Below are 10,337 nucleotides of genomic sequence, written 5' to 3' on the forward strand. Positions count from 1 at the left end.
GAGCATTGCAGTTTTGTATTACACGTCATCTTCCGAACATCAGAAAATGGAATGCCTTTAAGGTCAGAGATCAGAGATATTAAGTATGATTTCCTATCAATGATCCTGAGCGACTGAAGCTATGGCTGCTCGCTGTTCTCTGGGATATCAAAACACTCACTGAGTCACTAAAAATTTTGAGGGTGTGCAGTGAACTTTTTCCCCTGCCGATTTCAGATGATCCGACCATAGATCCAACGATATCAGCATGCCAACAAGCTTATGTCACGCGAGAGGCAGCTTGAACTCCACCCTCTCGTGAATGTGCATACATATAATATATGATAATATATGATATATTTTTATAGTAAAAAAGTATTTTTTAATATTTATCTGTTTCTTACACACACCTAGCGTTTTGCTTCAGAAGACATTTATTAATCCACCGGAGTCGTATGGATTACTTTTATGATGTCTCAATGTGCTTTTTGGAGCTTCAAATTTTGGCACCCATTCACTTGCATTGTATGGACCTATAGAGCTTAAATATTCTTATAAAAATCTTCATTTGTGTTAAGCAGATGAAAGAAAGTCATACACATCTGGGATGGTATGAGGTTGAGTAAATTATGAGAGAATTTTCATTTTTGAGTGAATTATCCCTTTAATTAGAAGGGGGTCTCCACATAATTTTGGCCATATATCTCCAAAAAGCCTTAAAAAGGTCTGTTTTTCAGTTGTTTGTGTTTTTAACCCTAATCTTCTGTTGGGGTCTTTTTATTTTTACCCCGTTTTGAACTTTGCTTCTTTAAAAAAACATGGTTCCCTTCATCTCAGTGGGATGAGGTTTGGTGACTTTTCCTACATTTACTATACACACACACACACACACACACACACACACACAAAACTGGATTCCGTTGGTGTAGTGATGTGAAAAAAAAAAAGTAACACTAAGGGTGTTCGGGGTCAAATTAGATCCCCTATTGGAAATGAATGGGTGAGATGATAAAACCATGCATTTTTTTATTTGTCAAATATATATCAGTAAATCAGCCACAATCCAGAACACACACACACACACAGAAATGAGTGGGGTGATACTATAACACATCCACTCACATGCTCTCTCTCTCTCTCTCACACACACACACACACACACACACAGGAATGAAATTTTTTTTTTTTTATATAGAATTTGTCAAATAAAATCAGCCACAAATGCAAAACACACACAGAAATGAAGAGTTGGGACCATAACAAATCATTTATTGCTGTTGGTTTTATTGACATTTTTTATTATTATTATTATTTATTAATTTCTTGTACTGAGTTATTGAATGGGATGTTTTAAATAAATAATAGGTAACTAAAATCTAATGTGGCATCATTGCAAAAACTGACACTTCAAAACTCCTTAAAAAAATAAAATAAACTTTGACAAAAAAAATATGATTTAATGTCTAAACATATATCTAAATGCATAACCAGAAAATCTGACCTCTGCAGCCTGGTTATATGTTGTAATTTCATGTCTTGAGTTTCTCTCTCTCTCTCTCTCTCTCTCTCTCTCTCTCTCTCTCTCTCTCTCTCTCTCTCTCTCTCTCTCTCTCTCTCTCTCTCTCTCTCCAACAGATGGCAGTAATCTGCCCCCAATGCATGATAATATGTCCCTGAATAAAATTGTGACATAGTTAAAATGTAGTGAAGTGAATTTAACATAAAATGTTCTTATTTTATATAAAAATGAATGGTGTTGTTTAGTAATTTAAAGGGAAATAGGGTAAAATAAAAAAAATACCACAAACCCCCTCAAAAACTTCACAACTTTTAAGATTTTATATAATTGAAGTTAGTGATATAACATTTGTTAATAATAATAATAATAATAATAATAATACAAATAAAATAAAAAAAATATATGATTTTGGTACAAATTACACAGGGTTGCGACGGTATGAGATTTTGACAGTACATAACCATCTCAGCATATATCACGGTATCACGGTATTACACAATTATTATTATCAGTTACAATGACCCTTAAAGGAGTGAAAACAGATTTATTTGTTGTATTTTGTATTTTGTATTTTTTGGGGGGTTGAACAAACGCTTTATTATAACTGAAACTTGAAATCATTTTTTTAAATTTTTTTTTTATTTAAGTATGTGTAAAAAAAAAAAAATAAAGTCTCCCTTTTGAAAATGAATAAAATAAATATAATAAATAAGTAAGCTAACAGAATTATAATAATAAACCAAATAATAAACATGATAAAAAAAATAGCATGTAACTATAACATGTTATATAACTAAAACATGTTAGTTTACATGTTAGCATAGCATGTTAAATTAACTACTAAATGAAAAATAACATCAGCTGTATGATCTTTAAAGTAATGTCCTATGATTATTAATAATTAACATATACTGTAGGTTTGCGAAAGTGCAGCCAGACTGTTCCTGTCTGTACCTTTATCTCAGTGGTTCTCAACTGGTTTTGCTTCAGGACAGATTTTACATTGGAAATCAAGTGGCGACCCACCATAGTAAAAACATAACCTGTATTTAATGTATCCTGGGTCGCATTTCCTTTTATGTTGCATAGTTTTGTTCATGGTTTTCAAGTACAAGGATATGCATCAAGTGACAATATTTTTGTTGTTGACGTCAACAACAAAAGCGACAGGAAGTTTTCTCTCCCCCCTTTTAAAAATTGAAGAGCATATTTACTTATATGAGCCCATTATTATCCCGTTTGTTTCCTAATTTCAAATATAATTCACACAGAACATACATATTACACAGGAGGAAAGGCTCCTCATTATCATGGTTAGGTCAGTGTAGCTAGTCTTAAATAATAGTAATAATAATAAAAAATTATAGTATTTATGAAAACATAAATAATAGCTGAAACACATCTTGAAACTTTAACTACAACTGCCACTGCTGATATAAAATGAGGTCTAATAGATTCTACCTTTAGATTATTTCATATGAAACTATAACATTTTGTTTTGTAAAGGTGATGATGTATAATGAAAAAAAAAATTGCGCGTAGCACAGTGTTCTCTTTTCCTCCTCAGTGCTGTTTGGCATGTCAGGGCTTCCTACTGTTTGAGAGGTTCAACTTGACTTTCTCCATAACGCTTTAAACTAGAAAAGTCTCACTAGAATTGAAATTGGTCACGTCAGTTTTGAGGTTTGCACTCCGCAATATCGAGGGAAGCCCGGTTGTTGCACACGCGCGCGTCAGAGAGCAGAGCAGATCATGATCGCGAGCTGGTTCCGTTACACTCGTGCGAAAGTGCAGATGAGAAGCCTTTAGCAGATTGCGAGATTCTCATTAAATCTGCCTCGGCAGTCCTAAATAGGCTATCACTTGAATATCTTCAATTGGAGAACCATGGCATTGTTTTTCCCTGCTGTCCGCAACCCAGTCCGAATAGACCTGCGACCCACCAGTTGAGAAACACTGCTTTAACTCACATGCACACTCATTTATGTCAGACCCCCTCGCCTCGCTTCTCTCCGACATTTTCTCCGCTGCATGTATGTGTGTGTGGCGCAAGATGACGAGTCTGACAGACAGACGAGGAGGAAAGGAGATGAGCAGGCGAAGGTGAGATTCTCTGTCTGGTTGCATTTTCATTATGCATGTACATTACGTCATTGTTTTGACCAAGCGTGAGCACGAGCAACAGGTAGCTGGCTGCAGTTCAATTTACGGCCACAGGTGTCATTTATAACAAGAATTTCTCAGTCTTACATACTGCACCTTTAACGAACAGAATACAAAGGTTAATAGCAGTGAATGACATTGTGGTGTGTGCATAACCCCAGATAAGGTTCAATGCTGTACATTGCAAAGTCACATCCAAGTCTGATGTCAACACCTAGAGCATCCTAAATGGAAATGACAAAGGAACCAGTCCTTAAAGTATAGATATGACCTAAAAATCTTACTTTTTCTAGATGTAGATTTAATTAAGATATTGTGTACTGTCATGCAAATAAAATTACTGTGAAGTGAAAATGGTTGTATTTCTGTAGATTCAATACTTAACGGTTCCTTGGATAACACTGCCTCACTGTTTACAGTTGCGATGACCTACACTTGTGGTTATAGTGCTATATTAGACACCTGAAGTTAATTACTTCATACATTGATTAAAAATTACCTCACGAATCAGTTGGTTTAAAGTAATCACAAAATTGACAAGTGAAGTTGCTTCTGAGAAAAGGTATGGTTGGTTTGTTGGTTTCATATTTTGTTCATTTAACCCCTGTAATATAGCAGTGGTTTTTTGTTTCTCCTAATCAATTTAAAGTTTTTTCCTATTGTCTCAATATCACTTTCCATCCTTAGTTTCCCTCCAACTAAGAAAAGCATAGATAAAAAAATATCTATCTATCTAGGTTTTCATAGGTTTATTCAAGTGAGGCTTTAAATAAATAAATAGTCAACAGAATCACATGTAACTCCCACTTATTTGTTTATTTATTTTTTATTTTGTTTAAAACAGAAATGTTGTTTAAAGGGGTATCAAATGATAACTAGGAGAGTTTCCAAGCCAGGGCCAAAATCTGGACAAACTGTAGTATTGTTTATTACAGTGACAGTCAAGGCTGTAGCCATGCGATTACTTTTGGGTGGGCCTCAATAAAAAATGGATGGGCCAAGTTTTCTCCCAAAATGTTTCGCCCAAATTTTCCAAACTCAAAAATTTCAAACAGTTCTTTCACACTTTCAGAAATCAGAATTTATGCATTTTTTAAACTATTTTAGAAATATATATTTGAAGTCAAAGAATAATCTCTAATATTCTGGGTGGGCCTGGGTCTAATTTGGGTGGGCCCACACTTGGCTACGCAACTGGTGACAGTAACAGTGACGGTGACAGGGACGCTGTAGGATAAAGGAAGAGCAATAAAAACATGGAAGAGTGTCAAAGATCTTCATCTAGAGTGTTTTTAAATTTTAATATGTGCCATTCAACAACGCAACTTGGTGATCACTGCAATGCACTGTCCCAATCATTTACAGCTTAATACATTGATTAAAATATTAAACATTATTAAGTATTAGCAATATATTTTTTTAATCCTGTGATGTTTTAGTTTCATCTTGCTCTAAAACATTTCATTCTATTTGATAAAATGATGAGAATCTGTATGATAAAATCAAAATGCCAAAAGATGGTTAAAAATATAAAAATTTACTTCAAGTTGACAGTAATATTTAAGACAATCTACAATCCTTCACTGAGCAATGGCTAATTTAGGTCTTCTTTTTCCATTTATTTTGTGTAGCATTCTTTTTTCTCTCTTTTTCTTTCTCCCTATTGGTCACATCCCAGTAGCTCAGTAGAAATTTTGTGTGGAATTGGGTATTTATGGCTGAGTGCAAAAAGCATGGGGGTCTCATATTGGAAGAACTGAGGGCCCACAAACACCTTTATGTCGTCTGGACCACATGTAGCAGCATCGATCTTGGGGAAAGGCACTAATATTGCTCTCTGCACTTTGCGCGGAGTGGCACTCAGGTCGATATCATACATTTTGTGACCTATGGGCAGATAAGAAGGGGTACAAGGTGAGTTGCAATAGCAGTTGAGCAGAGGAAAGAGTTTCTTTCTTTAGGCTGTAAATGGAATTAAGTGGGCTGTATAAAAAGCTACGAACCCTAGCTAAAATATTCAGCTATAAAAACTTTACCTTTGATTACATGGACAATCTCATACTCTCCACAAACAAAGGCTGCACTTACAGGTCCATCAATGCTAAGCTCCTCCATCAGTAGCTTGGGGTAGCCCTCAATTAATGTATGTTCATCTCCGGATTTATAGATAAACACCTGCTCATCCTGTAACCCCACAAACACACCACAGACATAAAATAAGTGGGTTGAATGGAAGTAGGTCTCCAGAAAATGGGTGGGGCTTATTGGCCCATAGAGACTCTATAACTGGTCAGCTACAATGGATTTACATAATGTTTTAAATTAATACATTTTAATATGGGAGGGACACTGACAAATTTAGTTAAAACTTTAGCTACTTTTAGCAAACTCCCTTTGCAGTACCACTATGGGTCAATTTAGGGGTCTCAAACCCCCTGTTTCTGATCTCAATAATAAATCTTTTAACTCTTCACTACCTTCCATTCATAATTCATGTAGTTACAGGCAACATTTATTAGCTAGCAATCTTCATAGTGGCCGTGTGAATCTCACCTTGATGAAGTGTAGTTTTCCATGATTTGAGAAAACTGCTTCCACATCCCCTTTAATCTCTTTCCATGAGCTAGTGATAGGAAATGCATGCCATCCGTCGGCCTGACTGTCACTTAGATGCAAATAAAAGTTACCTGAAAAGAAAAATGTATATGGACTGCCAGCTCATGCAAAATACTGTGTATTAGTGACTTTCAAGCTTTTACAAACAAGCATACATACTGTACCTCTGAAAGCATAGGCTTTTCCCAGGTCATCAGAGGTGATGGCGTCCAAGTGCTCAAGACTGCAGTGCTCCCTCTCTGTGTCATTTCCTCCATTACCTTTGATCCCTCCAAAAAATAAAATATTAGAATGTATTGTCTGATACAATGCACCTTGTATTAACACAATGCTGAACATTTTTAAGTCACTTTTTTTACACAGATCAGGATGGTTCATAGCACAAAATGAAACTTCCTTTTAAATGTTCAGTCAAGAGAAAAAAAACACACAAAGAGCTGTTAAATAGCCCTAACCCAAATGTGGCACATACAGTACATCTTTTAAATACTCCCTAAAATCTTATAAAACATATTTATGTTCTCCTAATCAGTGTGTTGCTGTTTGTCTGTAAATGGAAGGAAATACAGTAAAACTACAGTATACACACCAAAGTTTGTGCAGCGCATGAAGTCGTCGCGAGAATCTTTCGGGTAGTTGCCCACCACAGCACCAGTAACTGGGTGGAAACGGGTAAAGTTGTGCCCATGGAAACAATAATAATGTTCCAACCAGCGGAGTGCTGAAGTGCAGTTGGGCAGATGAGTCCAAGGCCTCTTTTGCACTGTCTTAGTCCTTAAGTCGAAGGCAAACACCTCATTTTCTGAGAGTTAAAGAGGCAAACACATATATATGGGATGGTGTACTATGATGCAATAATACAATATATAATAATAAGTGGCAAATCCTCCAAACCAATCATGCATTCACTTCTGTGTGAGTTGTTGTCCTAAATATCCTTACCCTTGAAGAACAGAACCGAGTCAGCCACACACTCTCCTTTGGAGCGCTCCACAGCGGCGTCCAGGTTGTTAGGAATGCTGGGGAAAACCTCAGAGATGTCTTTGGGATAGCCCTCCACCCTACTGTCCTTAAAGATGCTAAACACTTTATCATTCTTAAGGAGACATGAGAACAGAAACAGAAACTAGATTCAATATGATATTTTTAGATTTAACTGAACACTACTCGTAAGGTGTACATTTTCAGTCTCTTGAAACTAATCCATCTGAACAATTAGTTGCATTTCTGAAAACATGCTGTAAGAGCCATTACACAGGGGAAACCAGGGCATGTTGTCATACTTTTTAGTGGGGTAGAGTATGTTTATTTTTGAAAGTCAATTTCTGGCACATACCTTAAAGGTATAGTTTACCAAAAATGAAAATGCTGTCATCGTATACTTACCCTAAATTTGTTCCAAACACAAAAGGAGATGTTAGGTAGAATGACAGCCTCAGTCACCATGCACATTCATTGTATGGAAAGAATGATGCAATAAAACTGAATGGCTAAATTCCCTGTGTGACAACTAGCCCCGGTCTAGTACGGTATGGTACTGTGCAAAAGTTTTAAGCAGTTGTGAAAAATGTTGTATAGTGAGGATGTTTTCTAAAATAATGCCTTGAATATTTTTTATTTATCTATAAAAAAAATAAATAAAAAAAAACACAGGTAGCACTTTACAACAAGGTTCCATTCATTAACATTAGTTAATGCATTAGGTATCATGAACAAACAATTAACAATATATATTTTTACAGCATTTATTAATCTTTGTTAATGTTAGTTAAGAAAAATACAACTGTTCATTGTTAGTTCATGTTAATTTATAGTGCATTAACTATTGTTGACAAATACAATTTTTGATTTTAAAAATGTGTTAGTATATGTTGAAATTAACAGTCACGGTGCCGGTGAGTTTGTCGATTTGTTCTGTTTGTTTCGGTTGTCTCTCCCTCATGTGTGTCAGGTGCACTGGCATGCGTGATCAGCATTTCCATGGGAACGCTGATCATGCCACTATTCATTGTGCTGATGACACCTGTCTCTAACTGTCTCTTTATTTAAATCCTTCTTTGTGTCATGTTCTGTGCTAGAATGTTGTTGTGTGTTCTAGGAACTCACCTCACTCTCTCTGCCTCAGTTGGTCCTGTCTCATGTTTCTGGGTTGGTTGCCAGTCTCTGCCTGTGTGTCCGGATTGCAGTTACCATCCAGCCTGCAGCTTCTCTTGCCATTGTCCTCTGACTCTGCACCTGAGGATTCCTCACAAATCTGTTCTTCACACTACCATGACGCACACACGCCTACGAATACACTAATTTTCCCGCTGCAGTCGGTGCCGGGTTTCCTTACAGTTTGCCAGCCCTGTTGTGCTTCTTTGTTATTATATTAAAAAATTCTGTGAACTGTTCCTCTGCATTTGGATCTCTTGTCTGTTCTCCTGATATTAACATTAACAAAGATTAATAAATGCTGTAAAAGTATTGCTCATTGTTAGTTCATGTTAACTAATGTTTTTAACTAGTGTTAACAAATGGAAACTTATTAAAAAGTGTTACCAAAAAAAGAAATCAATATTTGGTGTAACCACCCTGTACCATCTGTTGCAGGACTCCTTGTTCTACTTTTATTATATTCTATTTGCAAAAGTAATTTTTGGATATCTAAAATTGATATTGACTATTGACACAATAAAGCAGAAGATATAAAATAACCATTTAAAGAAAAATGTTTTTGGGAAACATTTAATGTGCCTAAGTAACTTTTGCACAGTACTGTATTGAGTATAAGCATCCAAAAACATCTAGCAGTATCAGTAAAAGCCTGCCGGTTGCAACAGTAACAGATACCCTTTAAACCTGTGATTAGAGAAATTGTTGGTTGCTTATGTGGAAGAAGAGCATGTGGTTATGGTAAGAGGGATCAGCTGATTAATGCATGTGGAATGCAGCATCTACATTTTTCGAGAACTCCTTATTAATTTGAATTGCAGGTTGTCGAAACCCTGACCACATGTATTCACCTGAAAAAAACATAATGCTACATTAGATATAGGGAGAATGGTAAATAATCCAGTGGTTTTCTATTCGAAGCCCCAGAAATTAGGAGTATCAACAGATTAAAATACTTTTCACAAATAATTTTGTGATTCCAGATTTTTCAGAAACAGTCAGATTAAATATTGTAGCCAACATCATGATTTTTTGCTAATTTCAGCATTTAAATTGAGTTATCACATTTTAATATTAAATAATTTTGTCATCTTGAGTCCTCCTTGAAAGTTTGCCCCCTATTGGACCTCTGCCCCCTGGATGAGAACTACTGATTTTTTTTTTTTCACTGTATATTTGTAATGTAAATATAAAGAAAGTTTACTTCCTCCTAATAATGTATTGACTTGATGGCTTGACATAGCCTTTTTATTTTCTTATTAGGTTGATACAATTTTAACTTATTTTAAACAATCAGCTTTGATCACTACATCCTTGAAGCAAGCTGAATACAGGTAAATCATAAACATCTTTAAAGTGGGAGACAGTGCTGTCATTTGAAGTTCTTATCTATCTCACCCTTGAAGAAATTGATGACTCCATGCTCATCTTTCACAATGACATCAAACTCAACTCCATCACAGCGGTTAATCTTGGCCTCATGGTGATCTTTAGCATGCTCTGCATGGTGATCTTGCAAAACCAAACACATTCAGCCAGCACAATTAATTCAATCTAGTTACGTGATAAACATAACAAATACAAAACATTGGCTAATGGAGAGTTGCTTGCCCTACTGAACATATGCAGCAGGCATCTTAACTTTGAAAAACTACAATGCTAATATTATATATTATATATTAAATAGTTAAATAAACAACAGCTTACCAGCCATCATGCGATCCTCAAAGCTATAACAGAGACACAGGGCAAGAAAATGAGTGCTTGGGCAAGGGGGAGTTATCTTACTACAGTACCAAATTAAATTTCATTATTAGAAACTTTGATGTACTTTAGCATGGTTTTGGGCTCAGGAACCCTCCAAACAAGTTTTTCTTGTCTTTTGTTTCTTTTCATTCTTGTCCGA

The 10,337-nt window shown here is 35.6% G+C and overlaps 1 pseudogene; it reads right to left on the minus strand.

Annotated features, from left to right (window-relative positions):
* Positions 1-4,469: 4,469 nt before the first annotated feature.
* Positions 4,470-10,337, minus strand: LOC127448210 (hemopexin-like; annotated as a pseudogene).

Source organism: Myxocyprinus asiaticus, chromosome 11, assembly GCF_019703515.2.
Source record: "Myxocyprinus asiaticus isolate MX2 ecotype Aquarium Trade chromosome 11, UBuf_Myxa_2, whole genome shotgun sequence".
NCBI lineage: Eukaryota > Metazoa > Chordata > Actinopteri > Cypriniformes > Catostomidae > Myxocyprinus > Myxocyprinus asiaticus.